The sequence below is a fragment of the Rhinolophus sinicus genome, chromosome 6 (assembly GCF_057876585.1).
Source record: "Rhinolophus sinicus isolate RSI-liver-muscle chromosome 6, RSI-T2T, whole genome shotgun sequence".
Lineage (NCBI taxonomy): Eukaryota > Metazoa > Chordata > Mammalia > Chiroptera > Rhinolophidae > Rhinolophus > Rhinolophus sinicus.
Genome location: NC_142506.1, coordinates 20,188,704 through 20,216,100, shown reverse-complemented (window position 1 = coordinate 20,216,100; position 27,397 = coordinate 20,188,704). Strand labels below are relative to the sequence as shown.

Below are 27,397 nucleotides of genomic sequence, written 5' to 3'. Positions count from 1 at the left end.
ATCTACACTCCAATTAGATTTCAGGTTAATGGAACCAAGATTTTGTTTTCATTGATTAGCTGACGAAGTAAGTAAAACAAAAGAAACATTCTTAAGGACTGTGATGAGAAAACTTTAATCATTTTGTGCATGTTTATAGGAGAGCTGAGCTTTGCTTTTATTTTTTTAAATGTAGGTAAGTACAAAATAAAGAAAACATTTAAGGGAGAATGTAATGTAGCTTTTGTCAATGGTATGTTTCAAAAGCTATTTAAAATATTTCTTGAAATGAAATTTAAATAAAAATATATCACATACCCAGGAAACTTTAATTAAAGAGAAATAATATAGTAACTAATATATCTTTAGTAATATAATCCATATGACTCCATAAGACAATTTAAATATTATTTTCTAGGTATTTATATGATATATAATATTATAAATAAATATTCTACAAATTTTACATTTGGTCCTATGGTTTTCATTTTCCTAAATGGGGTAATAAATTCTTCATGAGTCTACGTTTGGCCAATAGTTACGCTAACAGAGGGGTTACATAACCAGCTATGTTTAGTGCGAAAATGTAAGATAAAGCCCTTGTTTCATAAAGAAATTGAAGCCATAAAACTGGTCTTGTCACAACACTGTTTAGTCAAGTTAGTAAGTTACTAGCTGACTTGTGCAATAAATTACCTCAAAATTTATGTTCTTGTCTTGAGCCACTCAGGGAATTCTTCTAATTCAAATGTTTGAGAAAAAAAACTGGCTCTATAATGACCAATTATAAAAAACTGGCTCTATAATGACCAATAATACTACTTCATGCAATGACTAACACTCCATAAATTTCATAAATAGAGATGGGCAACATCTTATTTAACTCCATGATGCGCAGGGAATAGTAAAATACTTTGGTACTAAGGATAACTTTATTACTACATTGCATGCATCAAGTAACATTATCCTTTCTGCCCCACTCTTTATACATTTACCTCCATAATTCACAAATAGAAAACCTAAATATATTACTCTTAAAAGATATTTAAATTTCATCACAGACTTTGTAAATATGATTTATTTTCATTGTATGCCCTCTCTATTTTAAGCTTGTTGAGTAATTAGAATGAACTAATAGTACCATCTATACTAGTGAATACAGTACTATAATTTTCCTGCCAGAATACACAATGCCTTCTTTCAATACCTTAACTTTAGCCTCTGGCAAGCATGTCTTGCTGTCCCCTTTCCCCAACCATAAATTACTTCTACTCTTTTTCTTCTCAGTACCAACACCAAGATTGAGTATTTCTTTGGAAATAAAATGTTACATTATTATATACCTGTAATGTAACTGGTATACAACCTATTTGAACCAGCTCTGTGAGCTATTTATTTCCCAGTCTCTAGATCAAAATCTCAGGCTGGAACATGACATTTCAGCTCACACTCAGATTCAAGAACAAAAAATTCTCCATTTTTAATTTAAAAATCTCAACTCATCATTTAATATGTCCAGTGCTGGATAAGTACGCACCTGGGTATGTACACACACACACACACACTATTTCATTTGGGTTAAGGCTCTTCACTCCCCCTAGCTTGTGTTTGGCAGACAGGGCAGACAAAAGGAAGACCGGAGGGCTCTTCTTTCCATTTTTCTGTCCTAGAATTTCTGTTCATCCACCCCTACTCACTGAGAAATCTGTGATTCCTCCTAAAGTTGGAAGTAGGAAGGATCAGGGGACATGAATCCTTTCATTTGCCTGGCACTGATTTGGCACCAGATTCCAAGGGCTTTGGCAGATGATTAAAAAAAGATGGTTCTTTTGCTCATGAGCCTTATCACTGAATCCTCATAGTTCCAGGGAAAAAGATTAGTTCCCTTGTTGTGGGTGAATGTGTCTCTCTGGATGGCTGCTTATATTTCTCCCTCATACCATAGGTACAGAGTGGTATTATTTCTATCTTCTTATGCATCCAGGTGAGCCTCTTCCACAGGATCTAAGACCATTCCAGGCCAGAAATCCCTCAAAAATTCCTGCATCTGGAACATTCCCCATATATTCATTCTCTGTGGAAATTCAGTTTCTTCCTAAATGCAGTCCTATGGGTTTGCAATATACATTTAGACATTTCAACCATGGTTTTAATAATAATACACTGTGTCCTCTAAGCTCCAGGGCACACAAATAAATTTCTCTATATGGTCTATTGAAGTTCCTCAATCTACACTTAAAAAAGAGAAAAATCACCCCAAACCCCTGACACATGAAATGAAGAGCAATTCACAGAATAGCTCACTCCAGGGAAATTCTTATTTTACTGCAAAATAATTCAACACCCCAAACTGATTGACTTGCACTTGAAAACAAGGAGTGTGAACGTATATCTTCCATCATTCAAACCAATGTTCTTGCCAAATACTGTGTCAAGTTCTCTGTTCAGAATTGTTGCTTGATGTCTTCATTATGACAGAGACGATCACAGAATCAGTCTCTGACAGAATTGTGAAACAGGTAAAGATTGTTTTTAGTGCATGTTCGATGTACAACATTTTGGCTAGGTGGCCCTACCTCAATGTTAGATCCTTTGCATTGTGATAGGGCCTGGATTTAATATAATATTTACAAAAATAATACATTTTCTGCAATCATTGAGTCTTGAAAGAATGTATTACCTAAACCAAAATTTGTATTCTATAGTGGATTTCGAACACATGAATGACAGCATTAGATCAAACTGAAGCCCTTAAATCCAGCGCTGTGCTTTTCCAGCTAAGTAACATTGCCTGGTCTCTGGTCAAAGGCAGTTTGTATAAATTCTGTCAATGCTAGGACCTTTATTTTTTATTTTTTTTCACTTGAAGTATAATTGGCGTAAAATACCTTATTCATTTCAGATGTACATCATAGTGATTCAATATTTACATGCATTATAAAATGATCACAATAAGTCACGTTACCCTTTGTCACCATATCATTACGATATTATTGACAATATTCCGATGTTGTACATTATATTACATAATTTATTTTATTTTATAACTGGATGTTTTTACATCTTTATCCCATTCCCAAATTCTTTCTCCTCTGGTAACCATGAGTTTCTTTCCTGTGTTTATTAGTCTGCTCCTATTGTTTTACTTCTTCATTTGTTTTGTTTTCTAGATTCCACATCAAGTAAAATCATATGGTATGTCTTTCCCTGTCTGACTTATTTCAGTTAGCATAATACCCTCTATGTCCACCCATGTTGCTGCAAATGGCAGTATTTCATTTTTATGGCTGAGTGATATTTAATTGTACGAACATACTAGAATTTATCCATTCATCTATCAATGGGAACTTAGGTTGCTTCCATATCTTGGCTCTTGTAAATAGTGCAACAGTGAACACAGTGGTACATCTATCTCTTCAAATTCATGTTTTTGCTTTCTTTGGATAAACACCCTGAAATGGAATTGCTGGATTACATAGTAGTTCTATTTTTAATTTTTTGAGGAGACTCCATATTGTTTTCCATAGTAAGTTTACCAAATGCATTCCCACAACAGTGTACTAGGGTTCTCTTTTTTCCACATCTCGCCAGCACTTAGTATTTTTTGACTTTTTGCTAATAGCCATTCTGACAGGTATGAGGTAATATCTCATAGTGGTTTTGATTTGCATTTCTTTGATGATTAGTGATGTTGAGTATCTTTTCATATGCCTGTTGTCCATCTGTACGTGTTCTTTGGAAAAAATATCTATTCAAGTCCTCTGCCAATTTCTTTATTATTGTTTTTTTGATATTAAGTTGTACAAGTCCTTTATAAATTTTGAATATTAATGCCTTATTGATATATGGATATATGATTTGCAAATATCTTCTTCCATTGAGTAGTTTGCCTTTTTATTTTCTTGATGGTTTCCTTCACGCTGCAAACTTTTTTTAGTTTGATGTAATCCTATCTGTTTAGTTTTTTTTTCGTTGTTGTCTTTGCCTGATGAGACTAATCCAAGAAAGTATCTTCAAAGAATTTATTACCTATGTTTTCTTCTGGGAGTTTCAGAGTTTCAGGTCTTAAAATCAAGTCTTTCATCCACTTTGACTTTATTTTTGTATATGGTGGAGACAGTAATACAATTATTTTGCATGTGGCTGCCCCGTCTTCCCAGCAACATTTATTGAAGAGACCATCTTTACTATATTGTATATTCTTGCCTCCTTTGTCATAGATTAATTGACCATGTATGTGTGGGTTTATTTTGGGGATATCTATTCTATTCCATTGATCTATGTGTCTGTTTTCATGCCAGTACCATCCTGCTTTTATTAATATAAATTTATTGTATAGATTGAAATCAGGGAGTGTAATACCTCCACATTTTTCTTCTTTTTCAAGATTGTTTGGCTATTGGGTGTCTTTTGGTTCCATATAAATTTTAGGATTCTTTGTTCTAGTTCTCTGGTACAATCATTAAAGACTGAATCAAGAAAAAATAAAAACTCCTAATAAGCAATTACAAGTTGTAAATTAAATCAGTAATTTAAAAATCACCAAAAAACAAAAGTCTAGCAATAGACAGCTTGACAGGTGAATTCTACCAATCATTTAAAAAAAAGTTAATGCATTCCAAAAAACTGAAGGGGAAGAAATAATTCCAAATTCATTTTACAAGGCCAGAATTACCCTGATAACAAAACTGGACAAAGGCAGCTCAGAAAAACAAAAACAAAACAAACAAACAAACAAAAACAAAACACACACACACATTACAGGCCTATAACTTTGATAGACATAGATGAAAAAATCCTCAGCAAAATACTAGGAAACCAAATTCAACATTACATTAAAAGGATCATATAGCACAATCAAGTGGAGTTTATTATTAAGAAAAGTGTACAGGTTATAAGATTTAAAGTGTGTTAATTTTTTACATATGTGTATTCATGCACATTTATGTAAGCTAGACGATGGCAAGTTTCATGCTGAGTAACTTTTGGAATCAATCTATCGCTAAATATGGAGAAAACAACCAATTCAGCCAATGCAGAGCAATGTAGCCTTTTAAGAAATAAAAATCAAAATAAAATTAATCCTTAGGACTTGAGATGTATTCCAGTTATCTGGGAGAAATCTTATCAGTTACCTCTCAAGGTCTCAGTGTACTCAAATCGACTGATAAAAACTATTGCCATTAAATTTAAAATGATATTAAATCTAATTTAATTTACAATTCTCATCAAAAAATTATTTCCATAGTTTAAAATAATTGAATTTATGTAAACTTGGTAAAAAAAATCTCCTTTAATTCCTTACCTATAGAGCAGGGAGAAAAATCACAAAATAAAACCAAAATTAGTTCTATTGAAGTGCAAAGATAAAGGGGAAAAGTTCAATATTTTCCCACAGATGTATTTTTCCTAGAATTAAATTCTATTTACTTTTGAAACAAATACCTGACCTTGTTTTAGCTTCCGGTATGAGATCAACATTGCATTTAAGATACTGTAAATTGGAACTGCCCCAAAACATAGCAGTTAAAATAAATAAATAAATACATACATACATACATACATACATACATACATACATACATACATACATAAATAAATAAATAAAAGACAGCTTCAAAAACCACTAGAACAGTTTTCTGTAACACGGAATTTCAGACACTAATCTCTTACTATGTGCTCTGCCGTGCTATTAGTTTCTTGTACAATAACTTAGGGATGGAAGGTGGATGGTGGGGACAGGAAATGGGTTTTCCACAAAAGAGAAAGAACTATACATTGTGAAAGATGAATACAATTGATCAATTACAGAAGTTAGGCATTCAATACAGTCTTAAACTTTATCATAGGAGAACCTGTAAAAATCTCCCTTGCTAAGTGTCAACCTTCCGTCAGCACTATCAGCACTCAAGTAAAACTGCCATTTATGTGGTGTTTGTGTTCCTTCCTAAGACAGGCATCTTTGTTTTCTGCCGCTTTATTAAACTCATTAAATATCACAATAATTAATTATCCATTATATTATATAGAGAGGGCAGCAGTTTCATTGGTGTAGCTGTCCTTGTTCACATTTATTGGTTCAGCCTTATGAATCTTTATGTTTAAGGAGAAACTTTACAAGAGAAGAAAATAGAGCAACTGGGTAGTTAAACCACACATCTAGATTGCTATTTTTTATTTTGTGTTTGTCAAGGCACAGCAAATAATCGTGTTGCAAGTTTTAAAGTATATATTTTTTATTATGAAGAAAAATTAAAGGATTCTAATAATTTTCATTTCTCAGTCCACCTCTTTCCATACTAAAACAGATTAAATTAAATCCATCTGAGAAACAGATTTATAACAACCCAAAGCAAAAACATTCATCATTCAGTCAGATGAACACCTCATGGAAAGAGAAAAAAAGCTATGAATAATGGCATCTCAGCATTGAAGGTTTATTCCTGAATACTCAAATATGCTTTCAAGCAAATAGCCCACGTTAATTTACATGTATCTTCGTAAGAGACATGTTAGGAAAATGAGACAGTAAGTTAATGCACTGAGGAAAAAAATTAATAAATATGTGGATTTTAGTTAGGTGGTTCATTTTTACATTCAGCTAAAAATACTTCTCAGCATCTACAAATAAAAAAATACAAACATTCATTCATAATCATTTAAATATTTGAAAACAAATCTTTAAATCAAGAAGAAGCTGTGACAGAGCAACAGGGAGGATATTTACAGTCTTTTCTCCAAAAAAAAAAAAAAGAGCAAAAGTACAACCATTTTCAAACACTGGAGCAGAGCTATACAGACCAGTGATCCCAGAAAGAAAAAAGCAACAAAGAACAGCCTGACTTTCTGCCTAGAAGCACATTCATGTCCCTAGACCAGAGAGGGGGATTATAAGTACAACATGGTGTTCTATCTGAACTGAGTAGACAATGTTCAGGGAGCATGAGGTGCCTGTAAGTTGTAAGACAGTAGAAACTCTTAAGAAAAAGAGCACAGGAAGCTCTGCAGAGAAACAATTTAAAAAATTTGCATAGTGGCCCTATGAATATTTGCTAAATACTAATAAATGTATGCAAAAAGTGAAATTCCATGAATTCAGGCAGAAAGAAACTAGGGAACTGGGAGATGAATGATTCCAAGAAATTACACAGGGTAGGGCCATTTTCAACTTCATGCAGGTAGGGTGGAGAGTCCTTTTTAAATGATCAGAAATTTCTATTTGGTAGAAATTTCAGAAGAGATGTGTTTCACTAGGTCTAAACTATCCCTAGAGTAAAGGTTACTCTAGAAATGCCCAAACAAAACTTGAAAACAAACCTCAAAAGATACAAACTGAACCAAACATTTCACTGTACACCAGAAAAAAAGCCCAACATCCTTTAAAGGAAGATAGCTGAATCCAGACACTCAATAACTTAAAATTCACAATGTTCAACATCCAGTAAAAAACTATTAGTCACATCAAAGAGCAGAAAAATAAAACACATTACCAAAAGAAATTCAGTCAACAGAAACAGAAGGAAAAAAAAAGAGAGATGTTAGAATTAGCAGACAAGGACTTTATAACAAATATTACAACTATGTCCTATTTAAAGCAAGGGTTGGAAACTATAGTCCAGGCTATTGCTTGCTTGTGACCTTTTTTGGTATTGCCTGAGAACTAAGAATTATTTTATTGGCAGATCAAAAGCTTGATAATGAAAAGGAGAATAACTGGAAAATGTTATTACTATTCAGAACCCAAAAGATAGGAATTAGTTAATTTGTACCTTTTTTCTCCATATTCAACTTCAATGAAGTTCAAGTTCATTTTTTGCAGATGGCAAACTCATATATGTAGAATATTAGAAGGTACACTAGAAGAGGCTCACCAGATAAAATACACAACTTAATGTGTAAATTTAGCAAGACCATCAAATACAATGGCAATATACAAAAATATATCAGCACTAAACAATTAGAAACTAAAATTTTAAAACATTATTTCTAATAAGATAAAATAGCACCTGTAGAAATAAAAACAGTGAAATGTGGAAAGTCTAAGTAAATCTCTACTTGTATTCCCTGTGATTCTCTTTTTATTCCACTCCTTAGATAGATCAGAGAACAGATCTAATTAATAGAATGACCAGTTTAAATAATTACATTCACTAATTTATTTCATTTAATTCAATAAGTTCATATAAACCCCTACTATATGACAATCTTTTTTTTTTAAAAAATAATAGAGATATGGTATGAAAAAAATGGATATAATCCCTGCCTCTATAGAGCTCATAAATCAGAGGGAGAGAGAGATTTCAAATGGACAAGATATATAGAAAAAGATGCTCAACTTCACTAGCTGTTAAGGAAATGCAAATCCAAACCACAATGAGATGCCACCTCGCACCTGTAGAATGGTTACGAACAACAAGGCAAGTAAAACAAGTGTTAGAGTAGTTGTGGAAAATAAGGAACCCTCATACACTGCTGGTGGGAATGTAAATTGGTAAAACTGCTATGGAAAATACTATGGAGGTTCCTCAAATAGTTAAGAATAGAATTACCAGATGACTCAGCAATCTCTCCTCTGGGTATCTACCCCGAAAATATGAAAACATTTATCCATAAAGATATATGTACCCCCATGTTCATTGCAGCATTATTCATGGTGGCAAAACATGGAAACAACCGAAGTGTCTTTCAATAAATGATTGGATAAAGACAATGATGTACATACTCATATGAATATTACTTAGTCATAAGAAAAGATGAAATAGTTCCATCTGTGACAATATGGATGGATCTTGAAATTATAATGCCAAGGGAAATAACAGAAAAAGTCAAGAACCGTATGACTTCACTTATATGTGTGTTATAAAACTGAAAGCAACAAAGGAGCAAGACAAAGAAACAACAACTCATAGACACAGGCAACAGTTTAATGATTTCCAGAGGGTAAGGAGGGGAGGTAGAAGGGGGCTAAGGGGGTCAAATATATGGTGACGAAGGAGCTTTGACTTTGAATGGTGAACACACAATGTTATATACAGATGATCTATTATAGAATTGTACACTTGAAATCTATATAATTTTATTAACCAATGTCACCCCAGTAAATTTAATTTAATAAGACATTATAAAGCTACATCAATCAAAACAATGAGAAATTAAAAGTAAATACAGACCAGCACACACACATACACATACACAAACACATACACTTAAATACTCAATTTATGACAAAAACAGCACTGCAGAACAGTGGAAATACAACATCTTTTCATTAAATGATGCTGGGTCAATTGGCTATCCATCTATAAACAATAGTCATTAATTCCAGATGAAACTTGTATCTAAATATAAAAAGTGAAACAATACAGCTTCTGACATATAACATCTTCATGTCCTTAGGGTTGACAAAGTTTTCTTAAATAGGTACATTACATTAAAATTAGCAATGGTATTCCTTAAGTGATTTCACTAAGAGTGTCCAGGACCACAGTGGAAGATATTTCCAATACACATAATAAGGGCTCATTCAAAAAATATAAAGAACACAAATAATTAAGGAAAAGACAAACAACTTACTAGAAAAAATGATAAAAAACTAGAACAGGCATTTTACAACGGAGGATGGACCAAGTCAATGGACTTATAAGAAAGATACTCAATTCATTAGTCACCCAGAAGATTCAAATTAAAACCACAATGATTCTCTACTAGACATACTCTGGGATGTTTAAAATGACACAGACCAATACCATAAATGTTTAGCTAGGATATGAAACAACTAGAATTACAATATACCCCTAGTAACTCTGTAAATTAGTACAGCTACTTTGGAAAACTCATTAGTAGCTGTCTAATAAAGCTGTCGTATCCTATAAATTAACGTTTGTATTTCCACTACTATGTATTTTCTCATATGTGCATCAAAAGATTCATAGGAATGTTCATAGACCCATAATTTATAGTAATCAAATCTGAGAGAACCCATATGTTCATTGAAGATATCACACATCAATACATAGTGGTTTAGTCCTATAATGTAATACCATTATTCAATGAGAAATGAATACAATTATTACTATATGCAAAAATATGATGAATCTCACAAAGGATATTACCTGTTGAAGAGTACATTATGTAAGATTCCATTGTATAAAAGTTGAAAATAGGCAAAAATATCTGTGGTGCTATAAATCAGAGGGGTGTTGACACGCAGAGGAGGGTAATGACTGGGAGAAAATATTCGAGAGATTTCTGACTTTCTGATAATATTCTCTTCTTGATCTGAGTGCTAGTAATCAAGGCTGTGTTCATTTTGTAAACATTCATCAAGCTGCATACCTGTAAGTTGCGATTTCTTTGTACATATGTTATATTTTAAACAAAAACATTATGAAACAGAAGGGAGATAACTCAAAAGCACACCTACGTCCTTCAAATAAGCAAACATATTGTGAGGCGACCCCTGAATCTCCAAGATATGGGTCAGCTCTGGCCTTCCTTTCCCTCCATTCCCTGAGATGTTGATAGAGACTGAGACTGATCCAGACATTCAGGGCTGGACAAGCCAGCAGTTCTGGAAATGTAGCATGAATGGGAATCACCCAGAGGGAGTGTTAAACCACCGACTGCTGAGCCCCACTTCCAGAATTTCTGATTCAGAATGTCCAGGAAGGGCCCGGGCATTTGCAGTTTCAGAATTGCAGTTTCAGTAAAGATAATAACAAACCATCTCAGTTCTTTCTGTTTTATAAAGCCCCTGTCTGGGTTCACACATCATTTTTAACCTTCTGTTGTTCTCCTTGAGTCCCTATTCCCCTTGACACTTTATACTCTCAGAAGGCAAACTTTAATGCCATTTCATTTTAAAATGTGAGAATGTTCATGTTAGGATAGCTCTCAAAATTTCCTAAATCCCATCACTTTAGTACCAACATAGACTGAACATCAGAAACATCTGGATAGCACCTAAAAATACCTATAACTCGTGCTAACCCCAAGGTTCTTACTTAACTGGTCAATAATGGAATCAATAGTATGCAAATTTAATAAAGTTCCGAGGTGATTATAATGCATAACTAGACTCAAGAATCACTGTACTACTAACTCATGCAAAATAGCTAATCCATTCACTTGGGTACTGGACCACATCTTCTGCCTAATTCCAGGTCTCAACTCCACATGGGGTCACTTAAGCTGATAAATCTCTCTCCAGTACCATCCTAAAAATCCAAATGAAGTCAACATTCTCCACTGCCAAATAGCAAGGCAAAGTAAACTTTTCTTGACCTATTAATGATTTTTTCCTAACATTTTCCTCTTTCCTTTACAAAGCCTCAGAAAATTTACCTTTGTTTAATGTTTCTACTTATTAGGTTGGTGCAAAAGTAACCGCAGTTTAAAAGGTTAAAAAGAATTGTAAAAACCACAAGTACTTTTGCACCAACCTACTATCTCCCAGTCATCCCTCAATTAACTGTAGTTTTGTTTATCTTCATACTCTACTGAAACTTTTTTCCTAAGTTCACCAATGACTTCCTAAAAGACACAACTTTTTCAGTAATTAAAATAAACAAACAACAAAAAACTGGGCCTCTCTGTGACATCTGACATTATTAACTTGTTACTGTTGAGAATGCTCCTCATTTTTGGCTTCCATGAAATACTTAACTGATTACCCTGTACCTAACCTCTTATCCATTTACCTCACATTCTACCAGTTACTTTAATATCAGTACTTCTCACTTCTTTTCACAACATATACTTTCTCCCAGGTGGTATTATCTACTGTCTTTATCTCAACTATCTTTCAGGTATACTGATGATTCCACATACTATGTCAGTTAGCTAAGTCCTCTTCACCATCCATCCAACTGTGCAAAGGGAATCTTTAATATTAATAAAACATATTAACTAGTTTGGGTAGCAGTCATCCTTTCCAAAATCTTTGTTCATTTTGTAGTGATTGACTGTATACATTTCAATAGGAGGGGTTACTAATTGTTGTCTGGAGAAAGAACTTTCAGAAACAGAGTTTGAAGCAATGGCTAAGGATAAGTAAAATAGAAGAAATAACTATCATTTAGACATGAGGAAACTTTGCCGCCGAGATTCTGATTGCAAATATTATGAGGCAGAAACAATACTATATGTTCATTGATCTAATTCCTCAGGAAGACTGCATATCACCACAACCATGAAAGTTAGGATGGTGCCTTGCAGCTAATGGTTGTCCAATGGGAACTGAGCAAATGTCACTTAAGTCATTACCAAGCATAGTCCTTAAAAATATCCATTGACAGCCTATCTGCCTAGGAAAGACATAGACCATGACTCCAATCCCATCTTCTTCTCTTGTCTTTTTACAGTTCATTTTCTACAGGGAAGACCAGAGTATCTTTTAAAAGTGAAAATCCAATCATGTCACACATAGTCCCTCCTTGTTTGTAACATTTCAATGGTTTTCCTTTTTTTTTCCTTGAATTTGGAGTAAGAACAGCATACTTCACCATGGCATTAAATGATCTGAATTCACAGACCTCTCAAGATATTAATAAATGCATATAGTAAAACTGCAAGGTCAACATGGGTCACCAATGGAAATTGCATGGATGAGAAATAAATATTTACCGAATGAGAGAATTATAATGTCAAGATTTGTTTATTGTTGCAACATGAACTATTAGTTATGAACATCAGAAGTCCATCCTACTGGAAATTATTTTGTCAAGTTGATTATCTTTTTAAATACCCATTAATAAGGAAGTCCAAATTTCAGATTTAAAATTTTATGTATTTTTGAGAGGCTTTCTCCCTGCTCTACATCATAGGCCAGTCATTCATGCCTGTGTTTATTTTTACAAATTTCATGCAGTGTTTTCTGATTTCTAAAACTACAGAACTTGAGCCCAGTTTTCTTGAAAATGAAAAATTTTAAATTTGAGTGCATCTGTGAATGCAAATAAGGCTTATTTAAACAGCAAGACTTTAACCCTGTATGCACAGAAACAATGTCTATCTTTTTCATTATTGTATATTCATGCTTAGAAATATGCTTGTCACTTAATGGGTAGCCAAAATATCTATCTTAAATGATACTAAATAGAATGGCTTTGGAGGATATCACTGGTTTTCATGTGGACTTTCAATGATTTCTTATAAGAGTAATTTCTTCCTCTAATTCAAGCTTACTGACACCTTGATTGCATTATTTCAGGAGTAGGTACAAATCCTTTTATTAAGAAAGAGACATTTCTGACTTTGTCTAATACTGTTGTAAGAATGATAATAAACAGTCATTAAACTTACAGTATGTATATTTCTCAAGTCTTTCCAGATAGACACTGAACTCTATGAAGATAGATGTTTAATACAACTAATCGTAGTTATGTATTTGAGAATTCATTTTGCGTCAGTCACTATGTTATAAACTTAAAATACATATAAATATTTGTCTATTTCTCTATATATTTTGGTTGATTTCCATATCCCTACTCCATCATTTATCAGTAGGACCAAATTAATATCCTATCATCTTCAATCCCTCCTTCTTCTCTTGACCCATTATTTTTGTTTTTTTCTACATGGAAGTCAAAAGTATTTTAAGTGGAAAATGGATAATGTTACTCACACTTGCCTGTTTGTAACATTCTAACATATTTTCTTGAATTTGGAATAAAACCAGTGTTCTTACCATGGCCTTAAGTGATCTTAATCCACAGAGCTCTCAATAAACCCAAGCCACAGTACTCATTTACCATTTTCTTAAATTTAACAAAGTTCATTCTACCTGTAGGACCTTTGTTATAACTATTCCCTAGGCTGGTGGTGTCTTCCTTCCCAATATCTTCCCAACGTTGGCTACCTGATGTCATTCAAAACTCCCTTAACTAAAAACTATACCAGCTAAAACAGTCCGCCATCAGTCTCTATCATATCACCTTGTTATAGTTTCTTCATTCAACATATCACTATTCAATAATTGTTGTTTTCTCATTTGCCTGTAGAATATAAATGACATGCCATGTTGACTACATTACTAATACATTAGGCATAGCATTATCCCATGTACCCAGAACAGGGCTAGCTTGTGGTAGGTACCTAAATAATATATTATCTGATAAATATATTTTTCACTCCCCAGTGTGTCCATGAAATTTTTTGAATAATTATATGACAAGCAGTATTATGCTGAGCTGGAAAGTTGGTGCTCCGGAATCACAATAACCTCAGAATAAATCTGTCACTAACGAATTGTGTGAGCTAAATCAATTTATATAAACTTCTTTGAAGCTGGTTTCTTATTTGTAAAATTACCATTATCTTGATAGTGCATGTCTATTGACTTAAATGTTGCCAGCGGTCTCTTACTTACATATTTTCTGTTTTCTTTATCAGTAGCCTAGGAATTTTATTTTTGTAGGTGAGGAGAAGTTTCCAGGATGTTGATGGCACAATTGACTTGTTACTCCCTCTGGCAAAATTGTCACAGCAGGGAGATAGAGAAGGCACTCTCATCCCATATATTTCATTTCACTCTTGCCATCTCTACTAGTTAAATGACAGGTTCACTGCCGCTGCTTGTTTCTCATTTTCTGCTACAAAATAGAGTAGTAAGAAGAGAATAGAAAGTAAGAAAAAATAGTAGCAAATCCTAGTCCATGAAAAGCGGTGTGAAAAGGCAAATTATGAGAGCACTTCAAGTACAATTTGAAGAGTTGAATGGTGCATGATTGCTTAAAAAGAAGCTCTGTCTCAATCTTCTCTTGAATTTATTATACTTAAATATCAGTTTGCTTTGAAGCCTATTAATAACCAATAAAATTTATAAAACAGTAGATATACTGTTAACTAACATAAACTAGATGATTTTGGTTAATAATGGCAAATATCCATTGTGTTCATGAAGACACTCTCCTAAGCCTTTAAAGCAGATCATCAAACTGAATCCTAATAATATCTCTATAAGGAAAATAGAATAAAGTAATTATTTGTGTTTTTCAGGATAGCAAACTGAGCACTAACAGGTCAGTAATTTGCCCAAGATCACACAGTTAAAAAGTGGTAGAGCTAAGTTTCAAATGAAGCCATCTAAGAGGATTGCTTTAACCACTGTACAGACTGCAGTATAATATAAAACACAAGTGAGAAAAGAATCAAGAATATAGTATAACACCATACACAATGGTGGAGACAACATGGGGAAATGGAAGCTGTCCAAAGGAGCAAAGGAAACCAAACCAAACCAAAGACATAGATTATCCGTTTTACTTTTTATAAAAAGTTCCTCTTGACTAGGCTAAAGACACCTGATTAAAAAACAACAACAATGTTTATGGAAAATTTCTATTTCAATTTGCCATTCTCTATATTTAAATAGGAAGCAATAGGAAAAATAGTTAAATATAAAGCATACGATTTCATATTGAGTAAACAAGTGGAATATAGAATATACATTACATTGTAGATTTGTTTTATTAGTAAATTGTAATCACAAGTTTACAGTGATTTATAAAAATAAAACTATCATTACAAAATTCTACAGTATTTATGTATTATTACTCTCAATTATTTTTCAAAAAGATGGACTTAAAGAGAATATTTAAGTTATTATTTAAATTATTTAAATAATTCAGATAAATGTTGTATTTATTATACAAATAGTAAGTTTTTAACAGTTTTAAAATTTACAATTGAGGTGTTAGCCTAAAAGGGTAGTGTAAAATATGTGTCTTTAGACACTCCCACAAATACAAATACATACACACATATCCCTAAAATGTCTTTTAAAATGAAGTTATAATGAACCCATATGCAGCCTACTTCAACTATAATGATTTTTTAAAGTTTTAAATGATTATGCAATATGACAAACAGAATGTTCTCATGCAAATTCATGATTATATTATAGCAGTGTTGACAAAATTTATAGCATCTTGAAATATTCCCACTTAATTAAAAATTTCAGGCTTCCCATGTGCATCAAGAAATTCATTCTTACTAAAATTAAATGAACTGACTAAACATGCTCCCTTAATGATATTTTTCTTTGTTTTATTATGTATTCTAATCTAAATGAATATTTGTATTTTTGTATCTTGAATGTACATTCTAAAGAGTAATGATCAGGATGTATTTTATTTTCATGGCGGTTTAGTATGATTGTTACTATTTATTTATTTATTTATTTATTTTTATTTATTTATTTATTGGTGATGGTATAATCCACAATTATTCAATTATTTGTTAAAATGAGATTGAACCAAATGGGAAATTATGCAGATCGTTATTGTATAATTGTGTTGATTGTCCTTTAACTGTAATACAACTTCCTATTTCAAAAAGTGTTTTTTATATACCTGTGTATGTGTTGATCAAAATCAGAGTTTTATTTGATAAATTAAAAAATTCAAAGTTATGAAGAAAAATGAAAACATGAATAACTCTAATCCGTGTCTTATGGTACATGTAAAAGTAGACAGTGTTTCATTTCTTCTGTAGATAATATGAGCACTGATCTTGTACAAAGCATTAATATAAGACACATGTATCGGATTCGAATATAACAGAAGTTGCTATAGCAAAAATGCAATTATTAAAAATTTCAACCAGTCCATAGCTCACCTGTGTATTTTTAGCTGTGTATTGTTCATCCAACACCTTGCCACCTACACTTAAGTGGGTCACCTTTTCACGATGTCAGTTACCGGGTGGTTAGGGCATACAATCTAATTTTCAGAGTCTAAAACCAATTATAACTGGGAAGGTAAGTCCAGAGCCAAATGTAAATGAGTTTTGGATACTGTGTTCTTTTGGATAATTTCTCTCTTGGCATGATAAATAAAAACTTGGCTGCATAGTCATACAAGGGGTGAACAGAGATATAGAACACCCACATTTATATGCAGGGCCCCAGGACAAGCAAAGCTTAAGTTTTTCTAAATGATTAATTTTAGTCTCCATGCAAATGTCCATGCAAAAGTGAGCCAGTTAGTGAGGTGAAGCTGCACTTTAAATGATGTCCAAGGGCTTTTTTATACAGTGCTAACATTTGCATAAACCAGCTTTTTGTGCCTTATGTTTCCAAATCAATTTAGCTTTGTGTGCTAATATTTTACTAGACCCCTGAAGATAAAGAAGCATGCAGGTCAGCCATGTGTGCTGCTAAATCCCCAAAGGAAACTTCCACTAAAAACCAAAAGATTGACACCAGACAAGATTAGCAAAAGAATTAGTCATGCACAATCAACTGTGTTAAATACTGGGGGGAAAAAAAACATCTGCTTTTCTTGTCCTTCAGGAAGAGGCTATCAGGATATAATGTTAATGCTTCCAGCATATATTATTACGTGCTCCTGAGTGTACCATAGTTTTCTATAAAGATGGATTTGTTAGAACCAACTACCATATCTACTACTTTAAATGAGACTAACGATGTGAACACGTAACAGCTTCATGCTCTTGCTGTTTCATTCCCAGGTCCAGCTAGACCCAGAGACTTTCTCCCCAAGGAATACAACAGTTCAGTCTTATCTGGAGCTGGAGAGGGTTGGGCTCTAACCTCAAAAATGCTACAAAATGGCTGAAAATGTCCAAACCAACCAACCAACACACAAAAATATTCTACAGGTAAATCCTTTCCAAAAGAGTTTATTATCTAAAATTGTTGATAAAAACATAGGAAGAAAATCCTACCAAACAGCAAAAGATCATTAAAGTTCAACTCCTGGAAAAACGAGTTGGAAGTTCTTCTTTACATTTTTTTTAATGTGCTAAATTTTAAGATCTCAAAGAATTATAACTAAAACACAAAGATTTTAACCTAAATATTTATTCAAATACTTCTTACACCATCAAATAATATTTCAATATGGATTATTTAGGGGGATTATTATTAAGAAATAAATGAGTATACAAAACATGATGATGTATAAAATTATATGTATTATATATTATATATACTATATATGTTATATATTACATATTATATACAATATATAATATACACGCACACACACACATAGATATAGCTTTGGTATATAGTATACACACACACAGGAGGTCTGACGATTAAGTTCACAAACTTGTTGGCAACGATGTTGCTTTTTTTGATAGCAGAGTGATGATTCATTATGAATTTGCACCAACTGGACAGTTAACCATGTTTACTATTTGGAAGTGCTGAAAAGGCTGCATGAAAAAGTTAGATGACATGAATTTTCCACCAACAATTCATGGGTCTTGCATCAGGACAATGCACCAGCTCACACAGCACTACCTGTGAGGGAGTTTTTAGCAAGTAAACAAATAACTGGACTGGAACACCCTCCCTGCTCACTTAGTCTGTCCCCCAATGACTTCTTTCTTTACTCTAAGATAAAGGAAATATTAAAATGAAGACATTTTGATGACATTAAGGACATCAAGAGTAATACAACAATAGGCATGATGGTCATTTCAGAAAAAGAGTTCAAAAACTGATTTGACGGGTGAACTAGATGCTGGTGTCAGTGAATAGCTTCCCAAGGGGAGTACTTCGAAGATGACCATAGTGATATTCAGCATGAGAGGTATGTAGCACTTTTTGTAGGATGAGTTCGCACACTTAATTGTCAGACCTCATAAGACCAAGATCCTTTTCTAGCTAAAGCGTGCTTCCACCACATCCCTTACATGTCCCTTTTCCAATGCTCTTACAATCTACTGCAGTATTTTTTGCAATTTTTTTGGAATGGATTTTTGGAATATCCCATATTCTAAATATGGATTATTTAGGGGCATTACTATTAAGAAATAAACGAACATAGAAAACAAATGATGTATAAACAGAGGTATGTATGCATATACATACATATATATATATATATATATATATATATATATATATATATATATATATATAGTTTTGGTACACTTTCGGTATATTTTTATATTGTTACATTCATTCCATCTCTTTCCATTCTTAGGTGCACATCAACAAAATAAACAATTTTAGCTGAAGTGCCTTAAACAATTATGTTATTTCTTCTTGAGACACCATTTCTTTCTACCTGAAGTTACAGGGACATAGCTAATTGTTAGGTGTACTGGATTTAGTAGCTTCACTGATTGAACATCTACACTATGTAAACGCTTTGTTAGACATTTTACCTGTATTGTTTAATTAAGCCATATTCACAGCCTATTTTAACAATGAAGAAATTAGCCAGAGAGGTTAATAAATATATCCCCCATTACACAACTAATAAGTAGAAGCATGTGAATTTAGAAAAACAGTGTTAACAATGTGTGGTAGGCAACATGATATCTCACCCACTATGAGATCATAATTTACTTCCATAGTCCCCACCTTTTCGTATATATTCATTAATTCAATTAACTGTTCAGGCAGGAAACAATAGTATTAAGTACTGACTGTGTGCCAGCCTGTATTTGATCCTCGTAGGACCACTAGCACTACAACCTACTCTATTGCTGAAACAGGAACCCTGTGTATTTCACCTTCTTCCCCTCAGCCATCCTCCCATATCTAAGACACCAGCAAATGCTGTTCATTCCCTCTCCAGTAAATCCTAAATATGCCAACTTCTCCACATCTCCAGGTTCAGTCCTTTGTTCCAGGCTGTCATCTGTGTCCTCCTCCTAACTTGCCTCCTTCCTTAAAATCTGAACTACTTTAATCCTCATCCTATGCAGAAGCAAAATTGATATTCTAAAAATATAAATCAGAACATATTACTCTTTGACAATGCTTCAATGGTTTTGATGACATTTAGACCAAAATCAGAATACTTTCCTGTAAGTCGCAGGGACATATATGACCTCATCCCCCAATTGTGCCTTTCCCATTGTGCTGCCAGCTCCAAAATAACCATTAAGGTTTTTTGTTTGTTTGTTTGTTTGTTTTCATTTCATCAAATACTCCAGCCTAGTTCTAACTTCAAGGCATTTTATCCCTATTCTTCTGCCTAAAATATTCTTTACTCCTCGTTGAGAAATTTCTCTATCGTCTTTTAGAGTTCTTTAAATATCAACCACTAAAAGAGGTCCTTTCTGAGCACTTTATCTGAAATAGATCTCCATTATACTTCATGTCAGCCCCATTGTTTCTTCATTTCAGCCGTTTGCTTCTTTCTTTCATAACCTACACTGCAATTTCCAATTTCTTTAATTATCTGTTTTGTTTTTCTGTCTTAACTCATGAAAGAACTAAGTATATTGAGTTTTCTGGTAAATATTTAGCTCTTAGCAGAGTGCTTAGCACTTAATGGAAGCTTTATACAATTTATTTGAATGAGTAAACGATGAATGATGATATGAAGGAAAAAAAGAGGTAGAAACGAAGGTAGGTAGGCAAGAAGGAATACAAACTTATAGATTGCTGCGTAGTTATTAAAACAATATCCATGAAAACAGTTTTACCTACTATGAGTAAAATTCAATGGCTAGCTCTCTGAAAAATAGATTTTACATTTAAGAATATAGTTAGAAAACAAAATATGCATGTAGTTTTTACTCTATTAATCAATGGCTATGTCAACCTAATTTTTTAAAGTACTATATTATGTAAATCATAGTAAGTAAAAATGTGTTAAAACTATGAAAAAGGAAGATCTAGATGCATTGATTTAAATCATTAACAAATCATAAATCTAATTTAAATTAATTTCTCAATATAAAAGGAAAATAATACATTTAAAAACTATGGAAGATACAGTTAATATATGCTCAGAGGCTTCCTTATTTAAATTCTAAACATATTTTAATATGTAAATCAATTCTAATAACTTCATAATTTCAAGAATAATTTCAAAGTATTGCTCTTATTGTCTGTTTTCTTACTTTCAAATTAATCCCTAGCTACAGATTGAATGCTTACAAGTAGCATGTGGTGCTAAGTGACTACATTTCCTGATGCATAGTGAAAAAGTCAACTAAATTGCATAATTTTTATGTCAAATTGGGTAATATGATATTTTGTTTTATCCCAAATTCATTTCTGCACTAAATCTCCTATTTACTGAAGCATTTAAACATAGTTGAGAAAGGCAGTGATCTGTTGCTAGACTGTTTTCCATTTGGAAGTAACCCGTAGACTCGTACATTTTCTTAGCAATGATAATGACATCTATGAACTGTTACATACAAAAACAATATAAAAAATGCATAATGAAGATTGGATTTGCACAGAGTTAAATTTTACACATACTTTTATATTTTTCTTTTCATATTGTAAGCATAAACTTGAGTAACAGAAATTCAATGATTGCAATTGAATAGATTTGAAATGCATTTCTCAGGGGGTATGCTCACCTTTTGAAGATCTAGGGGCCATCATAGTGGGACATGAGATAGAAGGCATGGAAAGGCTAGCTTAGTCCATATTTTTCCAGAATTCAGGGAATTGTTCTCTATTTCCCTTCAGCATTCCAATGACAAGGAATGGACCAAGACGGGTTCAAGAGCAAGATTCTCAGACTTCTCTGCAGATCAGAGTTAACGATGAAAGAGGAAGTCTAGCCCACTTTATCAACATGGATGACCAGATAGAGACTTGTGATGAAATACCCACACCCATTCACTGAACAAAATTTTATTGCCAACCTGCGAAGACCAAGTACTATGGTAGGCATTAAGGATCGAACAATGAATGAAGTATTATAGTCTCAAGAAGTTCCATGTCTAGTAAGGAATTATAAGTCAGATGAAAAAACACAGGGCACTTTGGAAATACGGAGAGTAGCAGCTCTCCCTAAAAGGCTTCAAGGAGAAGTATAGAAGTATGTACATTTGCATAATATTAAAGAATGACTATAAAATCAGCCAAATAAAAGAAGAGAAAGGAGAGAGGAGAACATTTTATGTTGAGAAGGCAACAAGAACAAATAAAGGGAGGTTAAAACAGGAGGATCTGAATTCTGAAGTTTGACCTATAATTAGAAATAAAAATTGCACATTAGTTTTGTTTTTCATCTGTGCTGAAGAGATGTATCAGCAGTGACTCTGGCCACATGACGAAACAGTGAATTTGGTACTAGGTGGTGAATTTTTACACTCAGATACAGAAAGATGGGTGTAGCCAGTAATTATTTTTCTTTTTTTTTAACTCAAATTTATTGGAGTGACAATGGTTAGTAAAATTACATAGGCTTCAAGTGTACAATTCTGTAATAAACTATCTATATATCACATTGTATTCTCACTACCCTGAGTCAGTTCTCCTCCCATCATCACATATTTGACCCCCTTTACCTTCTTCTACCATCCCCTCTCCCCCTTTACCCTCTGGTAAACACTGAACTATTGTCTTTGTTTCTTCATGTGTTTGTCTTGTTCTTTTGTTGCTTTCAGTTTTATATTCCACATGAGTGAAGTCGTATAGTTCTCGACTTTTTCTGTCTGACTTATTTCACTTAAAATAATAATCTCAAGATCCATCCATGTTGTCACAAATGGCACTATTTTATCTTTTCTTATGGCAGAATGGTAGTCCATTGTGTACATATACCATGTCTTCTTTACCAATCATATATTGAAGGACACTTTGGTTGTTTCCATGTCTTGGCCACGGCAAATAAAGCTGCAATGAACATTGGAGCACACGTCTTTATGGATAAATGTTTTCCGATTTTGTGGGTAGATACCAGGAGAGGGATTGTGGGGTTATTGGTAATTCTATTCTTAATTTTTTGAGAAACCTCCACACTGCCTTCCATAGCGGCTGCACCAATCTGCATTCCCACCAACAGTGTATGAAGGTTCCTTTTTCTCCACAGCCTCTCCAACACTTGTTACTATTTGTCTTGTTGATGATAGCCATTCTGACTGGGGTGAGGTGATATCTCATTGTGGTTCTTATTTGCATTTCTCTGATGATTAGTGATGTTGAGCATCTTTTCATATGTCTATTGGCCATCTGTATGTCCTCTTTGGAGAAATGTCTATTCAGGTTCTCTGTCCATTTTTTAATTGGATTGTTTGTTTTTTTTGTTGTTGTTCAATTGTATGAGTTCTTTATATATTTTGGATATTAGCCCCTTATCGGAGGCGTTGTTTGCAAATATCTTTTCCCATTTGGTTGGTTGCCTCTTTACTTTGTCGACAGTATGTTTGGTGGTGCAGAAGCTTTTCAGTTTGATGTAGTCCCATTTATTTATTTTAGCTTTTTCTTCCCTTACATTTGAGGTCAAATTCAAAAAATCCTCTCAAACGAAGGTCCTTAAGTTTAGTGCCTATGTTTTCTTCTATGCAGTTTATTGATTGTGGTCTTATGTTTAGATCTTTGATCTATTTAGAATTAATTTTGGTACATGGTGAGAAATAGCAGTCTAATTTCATTCTCTTGCATGTGGTTTTCCATTTCTCCCAGCACCATTTATTTTAGAGGTCTTCTTTTCTCCATTGTATGTTTTTGGGACCTTTGTCAAAAATTATCTGTCCATATTTATGTGGGTTTATTTCTGGGTTTTCAATTTTATTCCATTGGTCTCTGTGTTGTTTTTCTGCCAATATAATGCTTTTTTGATTACTGTTGCTCTGTAGTACAAGATAAAGTCAGGGAGTGTGATACCTCCAGCATCATTATTATTATTTTTTTTAATTAGGATTGCTTTGGCTGTTCAGTATATTTTGTAGTTCCATACAAATCTCATGATTTTTTTTTGTTTTATTTCTTTAAAAATATGCCATTCAATTTTGATGTGGATTGCATAAAATCTGTATATTGCTTTGGGTAATAAGGCCATTTTAATTATGTCAATTCTTCCATTTCATGAACACGGAATGTCTTTCTATTTCTTTGTGTCTTCAATTTCTTTAAAAAATGTCTTACAGTTTTCAGTGTATAGATCCTTCAGATCCTTGGTTAAGTTTATTCCTAGGTATTTTATTCTTTTTGTTGAAATTGCAGAAATATTTGTCACTTTTTGCAGATGACACGATGCTTTACATAGAAAACCCTAAAAACTCCACCACAAAGCTATTAGAAATAATAAACAAATACAGTAAAGTTGCCGACTGCAAAATCAACGTACAAAAATCGATTGCATTCCTATATACTAACAAGGAAATTTCAGAAAAAGAAAACAAATTCCTGTAGCCAGTAATTTGATAAAGAACTTTCAGTTTATACATGCTTTGACTTTATGAGATATTTTGAAAATCTAACTTACTAATTAATATATAATAGTGGTAGGGGTATAAATAATACTATTGCTATACTATCATTACAAGTATTATTAAACTAATTATTATGGTTAAAAATCATAGCAGCTTATAGGTATTGAGCACTTTGTGACATGCTCTGTACTAAATGCTTTGTACACATTATAACTGTATTCCTACAGGTGAAGTGAAATAAGATTAATCTGCACACAGTAGTGATAGATCAGGAAGAGAAGGAGCTAGGAGAAAGTAGTAGTCTTCAGAGGATGAGTAGGAGTTTTTCAAATAGAAGGACGGAAAGTTTTCCAAAGAGAGACACAGGAAAATACACAGAATATGCAAGACATGTTCTGGAATCAGGAAGAGCCTCGAGTGGCTGTGCGTTAAGAGAAGAGAAGGGGGGTTATGTGTAATGAGGCTGTAAAAGCATGCCAGGTCCAAATTACCAAGTTATATGCCTTAGTTAAGAATTATTACACTTACCTTGTAGCCTGAGGTTATTTTTCTTTTTAAGCAAGTACAAGGACTCCTTACAAAGAAAACATAAAGATAATTCTGTTTCTGGCTTAAGACAGCATTTTGATGGTGTATCAAGTTTCCCACTGTATGTTCTTGAAATAAAAAAGAAGGCCAAGGACACAGGCAATGAAAGTTAAATTAGACAAATAAGACACACAAAAAGGGGGGCGGGGATTGCATCGAGCTTAAAAGCTGTTGTACATGAAAGGATGCAATCAACAATGTGAAAAGGCATCCAATGAAATGAGAGAAATAAGAAAAAATCATATATCGCATAAGGGTTTAATATCCAGAAAACATAAAGAACTCCTACAACTCAATGGTAAAAAAAAAAAAAAAAAAAAAAAAAAAAGAAAAAGAAAAGAACCCAAATGAAAAATGGGCAAGGACTTGAAGAGACAATTCTCCAAAGATGCTACACAAATGGCTAACATGCATATGAAAAGTTGCTCAACACCATTAATCATCAGAGAAATGAAAATCAAAGCCACGACCTAACACCTCACACACATGGATGACTACTTTCAAATAAATAAAGTAACAAGTGCTGGCAAGAATGTGGAGCAACTGAAAACCTTGCGTACTGCTGGAGGGAATGTAAATGGTGCCACATGTGCAAAAATCACTAAGAGGGACCCACATAATTAAAAGCCGTAAGTAACATATGACCCAGCAAGTCCTACTCTAAGTATTATATAAACCAAAATGGGTTGAAATGAAAAGAAATAGATGCACACCCACGTTCATAGCAGCACTATTCACAATTGCCATAAGTGGAACACCCATCAACAGATGAATGCATAAACAAAATGTGGTGTACGTACGTATACACACACACACACACACACACACACACACACAAACACCCACACAAATGGAACATTTTTATCCTTAAAACAGAAGGAAATCTTAGCATTCCACAAAATGAAATAATGCAGTCACAAAATGACACATATTGTAACACGTGCTACCCACTAACATGCATTGTCTAAAGTAGTCAAGTTCATAGAAACAGAAATTAGAATGGTGGTTACCAGGGAGTGAGAGGATAAGAGGACTTGTTTAATGGGTATAGTTTCAGACTTGCAATAGGAAAAAGTTCTGGAGATCTGTTTCATAACAGATACGTTTCACAACAGTGTTAAATACTTCACACTCAACTGTACACTTCAAAGAAGTTAAGATGGTAAATTTTATGTTATGTGCTTTTCAGCACACTTGAAATAAAATAAAATAAGCCCAAGAGGCCAAAGTGGGCAATACCAACAGTTAAGAATTGCAGATAACAGCTGACTGAAAAGTTAATAAAATTGTACATGATCAAATACCAAAATGCTTTTCTTGCTTTGGGCTAAATCATACACATATGTGAAGTCATTTCCTTTTGTCCATTTTTCTACTTTTTCTTTCATTATACTACTCTGTTCAGTATAACCTCAGTTTTTCAAAAGAAATGCTCCACACGGGTTTAATCTTTTTTTTTAAATTAGGATTAAAAAGAAATTAAGAACCATATGTAGTGCTCTGTGATGGCCCAATGTGCTATGTGTTCTAGGTACACTTCAGTTAAATGCATGTTCTCAGGTAGTCAGCACTTATCCCATTCCATCCCATAGTATTCAGGATGCCAGTCAGCACAGACAATATGTTCATTACAGGACAACAGCCCAAGAAATCAAATGGTTTGGTTTAGAAAGATTTGTTAGGACATGGCTAGCCATTTATAGAGTGTAAACTAAAATAAAAACTGTAATCTTGTTTAGAGGGTGCCATATATATATGTACATATACTACTCTGTGCAGTAGTAGTTTCCAAAGAGAGAAACAGGAGAATACACAGAACATGCAAGACTTGTTCTGGAATCAGGACGATCCTCGAGTGGCTGTGCATTAAGAGAAGAGAAGGGGGATTATATAAACATATACATACTTATACTTGACATAAGCCTGTACTTATATGCACACATGTGAACACATGAACATGCGAATATATGCATGTGTGTGTATATATATATACATATGTGTGTCTGTGTGTATATATATATTTCTTTATGTAAATATTTATTATTTTATAATGTAGTCTCACTAAATATGGATGTATGTGCTATGTATATTTACATATGTATATACACAAGGGGGGGTATTGCAACATTTTTTTTAAAGCAACTGTAGACATTTTATACCTGACACATATTAGGCTATAGATTATAATTTCTACACTAACTTCACTATATGTAGATTTAAATGGAATGCAAATATAAATTTATCAGTAGTTTCAAATTACTGGTAAATATGAATAAGTTGTGAAAAATGATTATTTCAGTATATATGCACATAGTAAAAATACATATAATTTAAATAACCTACAAGATTAATTGTAAATCCAGTTCTCAGGTCCTATGTTGCCTTACAGTTGCCAAACCATTTGTTCCCCCACACTCTTCCCAGGATTTCACAGGGAGTGCCTCAGCAAACTGAGGCCCAATGGAGAGATATCAGAAAATCTCCTTTCAGGGGAAGTCTCAGCAAACTGAGACCTGATGGAATTATATCGGTCCCTCCCCTTCAATGGATTCCTTGGAGATGTGCATGTGTGTGAAGGCAAAGTTCAAGCTGGAACACAATGGGAACTTTCGGAAAGACAGCCAGCAGGCTACTAACACACAGATTTTGAGATTAACAATCTTTTACCTCTAGAAGTTTAACAATAAAAACTTCAAATTGGCCTGATTCGACAGCATTC

At 33.3% G+C, this 27,397-nt stretch overlaps 1 protein-coding gene across 5 annotated transcripts in view; it reads right to left on the bottom strand.

Moving 5' to 3' along the window:
* Positions 1-27,397, bottom strand: part of CSMD3 (CUB and Sushi multiple domains 3) — a 1,092,836-nt gene that overhangs the window by 789,414 nt on the left and 276,025 nt on the right. The gene's annotated exons all lie outside the window — the stretch shown is intronic.